Genomic DNA, 3,783 nt, shown 5'->3' with positions numbered 1-3,783 from the left:
TTTGAATTTTGAAGTCCCGGACAGAATTTGGTCAGATAAGGAGATATCCTATAATCACCTGCGTGTCTTTGGGTGTAAAGCTTTCGTACATGTTCCTAAAGATGAGAGATCGAAGCTTGATGCAAAGACAAGACCATGTGTGTTCCTTGGCTATGGCCAAGATGAGTTCGGTTATAAATTGTATGATCCAGTACAAGAAGAAGCTCATAGGAAGTCGGGATGTTGTATTTGTTGAAGACTAAACCATAGAAGATATTGAGAAGACGGATAACATAGAGTTTCAGCATAGTGATGATTTGATTGACTTGGATTCGGTTCCTTTGACACAACCTTCTACGCAAACTGAGACTGAGGTTCAGAATGATCAGTTTGATGGTACAGTAGAGAGTCCAGAACAGGTTGAGGTAGATGATGATGTTCATGAATAGCCGGCAGAAACAGAAGTTCCTGCAGAGGTTCCTCTAGAGGTTTCACTTAGAAGATCTACCAGAAATCGGCGTTCTTCCACACGTTATCCAGTTGATGAGTATGTGTTATTAAATAATGGGGGAGAACCTGAGAGTTATGAGGAGGCCATGAAATATGAACACAAAAGAGAGTGGATTGATGCAATGAAAGATGAAATGAAGTAATTGCATGAAAACCACACTTTTGACCTTGTCAAGTTGCCTAAAGGAAAAACCTCACTGAAAAATAAGTGGGTTTATCGAGTGAAACAAGAAGAACACACCTCATGACCGCGTTACAAAGCGAGACTAGTTGTCAAAGGGTTCAATCAGAAGAAAGGTGTTGACTTTCATGAAATCTTTGCTCCTGTTGTGAAGATGTCTTCTATACGTGTAGTTATGGGTTTGGCAGCGAGCCTTGACTTGGAGGTTGAGCAGATGGACGTCAAGACTGCATTTTTGGATGGTGATTTAGATAAAGAGATTTATATGGAACAACCAGAGGAATTTGAGGAGAAAGGCAAGGAGAATCTTGTGTGCAAGTTGAATAAAAGTCTTTATGAGTTGAAACAGGGCACCGAGGCAGTGGTACAAGAAGTTTGAGTCAGTTATGGGGGAGCAAGGCTTAAAGAAGACTACTTTTGATCATTGCGTATTTGTGCAGAAGTTTTCTGATAATGACTTTATTATACTGTTGCTTTATGTTGATGACATTTTGATTGTTGGCAGAAATATTTGAAGAATTGACACGTTGAAGAAACAGTTGAGCAAATCCTTATCCATGAATGATTTGGGACCAGCGAAGAAGATTCTTGGAATCCGTATAGCACGAGACAGAGCATCCAAGAAATTGTATATGGCTCAAGTGAAGGGATGTGAATCCCGGAGCGGAAGCAGACCGTTGTTCGTGATATTTTGGAAACAAAATCAAAATGTGCAAGAAGAAAATACAGGGGAAAACCATACCTTTGAAGAACTTTTCTTCAACGGTTTCCACCCGAACACCACCACCGTGTCTTCCTCGCTGTCCTCTTGGGTCTCTAGATCGTGCTTGTGGGAGCACCGTTTTGAAAGAGAGGGAGAGTTGAGAGAGAGAGCTTGAGAGATCTGGATGGGAGTTTTTTCTTTTCTTGTTCTGTATCAGTTCTGCAGAACTGTTCTGCAACCCAAGTAAAAAGAAAAGAAAAGAAGAATGACGTGGGGTAACTCCCCACTCCCCTACAAATTTGCAGGGGAGTTTAATATTATTATTGATATTAATAATATATATATATATATATATAATGTATATAATAAATAATATATATATAATATTAATTAATCATATTAATTAATAAACATTAATTCATTATTAATCTAATTAATAATTAATTAACATATATATATATATATATATCAAATAATTAACACTTAATTATTTATCACATAAATAGAATCATATTCTATATCATTTCTCTCGTATAACCTATAGTTTTAATATACATCTTATGCACATTATTTTTAACCTATAATTTTAATATGAATCTTATTCATATTAATTTTATTTGAATCTCATTCAAATAATTTTTCTCCTAATATATCGTTTTAATTTAGAATTAACTATATATTATAATGTATCAATATAAATATAATCCCTTATTAAATTTGAACAGTTCAAATTCTTCCAAAAACTTGATCCTCGTTTTACCCGTTATGAGCTAGCAAGGTGATAAGAAAACAATAGCCAATTGGATCTAAGAACCCTTATGGTTATGCGAACCCCTAGATCACAAATGCTAAAACCCCCAAATCGAGATGATGTCAACCCAAGGAAGAAGTTAGAACGGATTTACCTTGGTGATCAATATCAAGAGTAGAGAAAACTTGTTTCTAAACTCAAGATTCGAACCACTCCACAAATAGCTTGATCAAGACTACTTGAATGATTCTAGCATGCAAATCTAACACTCAAGAATTGCAAAGAAAAACAAGCTCTAGGCTTTTTGAAGCAAAATAGCAACTTCATTCAATCATCAAAATCTCAAATCTCAAATCTGTTTTTCCAAGGGAACAAGCTAGGCTATTTATAGCCTCCAAAACAACCCTTCAAGTAACCTAAAAGAATTGTAAGGGTTGTAACTCCCTACTACATCAATACCATAACCACCACTAACACAAATAAAACTTAAAACACATAAATGAACTGTTTAAAACTGAAAATACAATTAAACATGCTTTAAATCCGAGAATGAAACTCCTCCACCATAAAACCAAGAGTTTGTAACCCTTCAAGAGTGAATGAACTGGAGTTTGAACTACTTTCAAGTACTTTGAAGTCTCGTTCATTTAATGCATCTTGAGTTCAACTTAAACTTCCATTAATGCAACTTGAGTTTGTAGTAAATGAAGTTGGACTTGTTCTTGACTTCATTCAATGCCACTTGAGGTTGCCATAAATGACACTAGAGTGCATTTAATGCAACTCCAATTTGTTGTCAACTTGGACATAGGATTCTCCAACAACTTCCTTTAACTCTTTGAAGACTAAGACACTTTGGTTCATATCACAAGGGAACCTAATGGACCTACAGATCAGAAGCTCCAACGATGCAAGATTAATCGGTCAAAGTCATTGACCAAGTTAATCAAGATTCGTTAACTATAGGTCATTCCACTAAAGACCCATAATTGCACTCTTCTCACTGCAGAATGTTTTCGTGTCCACGGATATACGACCATTAATGATGAGTCAATCCTTCACGAGTGCTCGTAACTCAAGTTGGATCAAATTACCGTTTTACCCTGAGTTACATCTTACTCCTTAAATACCACTGTTCCTCTAATGAACAACCCGGTTATGGTCCGACCAATAACCGGAAGTCCCTCTCGGGCCAATGAGAGGATGAGGACTCTTGTTCAAGTCCCAGAGTCAGCATTTAAGGGAACACTCATCTACTTCCCTAAAGTCGGAGAGGAGTGAATTCCATCTTGTGAAGTTATGTTCCCAACTCCCCACTCGATCTCGTCCCCAAAATGGTAGGAATGTTGAGTCGACAACTTGGGCCACTCTCACCCATACATATCAAAGGACGAACCCTCACGGGCAGGAGTCCATAACTCACTCAAGATTGAGAATGAGTTACCTGGTCATCCTAAGAAACAGCAATCTATTAGTTAACGGTTTTATATCTAAAGATTGGCTATTTCGTGGTTCGGTCTTATACAAACTCATTGTATAGGATACCCCCACTCGCATGTCTCTACACGAACGACCTGGATCGAGTCGTTTGTAACCTTTACAGAGTGGGCCGTATCCATAGTGTTGCTAGGATAAGGTACCCAGCCTTATCCATATACT

The sequence above is a fragment of the Momordica charantia genome, assembly GCF_013281855.1.
Source record: "Momordica charantia cultivar OHB3-1 chromosome 6 unlocalized genomic scaffold, Mcharantia_2.0 BLBB01000006.1, whole genome shotgun sequence".
NCBI classification, from domain to species: Eukaryota; Viridiplantae; Streptophyta; class Magnoliopsida; order Cucurbitales; family Cucurbitaceae; genus Momordica; species Momordica charantia.
The sequence above is the reverse complement of the archived record's forward strand: the minus strand, read 5'-3'. Positions refer to the sequence as shown.